This window comes from Elephantulus edwardii, unplaced genomic scaffold, assembly GCF_000299155.1.
Source record: "Elephantulus edwardii isolate Elephantulus edwardi_28Jun2011 unplaced genomic scaffold, EleEdw1.0 scaffold00219, whole genome shotgun sequence".
NCBI classification, from domain to species: domain Eukaryota; kingdom Metazoa; phylum Chordata; class Mammalia; order Macroscelidea; family Macroscelididae; genus Elephantulus; species Elephantulus edwardii.
In genome coordinates this window covers 529652-530171 of record NW_006399969.1, presented here as the reverse complement: position 1 = coordinate 530171, position 520 = coordinate 529652, and positions in this window count along the sequence as shown.

Below are 520 nucleotides of genomic sequence, written 5' to 3'. Positions count from 1 at the left end.
CAGTCCTTGACCTTTTGCAGCAAGTGCTTCAGGTCTTCTTCAGTCTCAGTAAGGTTGTGCCATCTGCATATTGTAGGTTGTTAATGAGTCTTGTTGCCACACTCCTCCTCATAAAGCCCTGCTTCCAGAATGATCTGTTCTGCATATAGATTTAAAAGGTACAGGGAAAGGATGCATCTTTGACACACTCCTTTCTTGATTTAGAACCATGCAGTGTTTCCTTGCTCTGTTCTGAGGACTGCTTCCTGGTCCAAGTATAGGTATCATATAAGCAAGATCAAGTGTTCTGAGATTCCCATTTTCCTCAAGGTTAATCACAGTTTATTGCCTTTGTACATTCAAATGCCTTTGTACAGTCAATGAAACACAGATAAACATTCTTCTGGTACTTGCTGCTTTCTGCTAAGATCCATCTGACATTGGCAATAATGTCCCTAGTGCCATGATGTCTTCTAAACCCAGCCTGTATTTCTGGTAGTTCTCTGTCAATGTACTGTTCAAGTCTTTTCTGGATAATCTT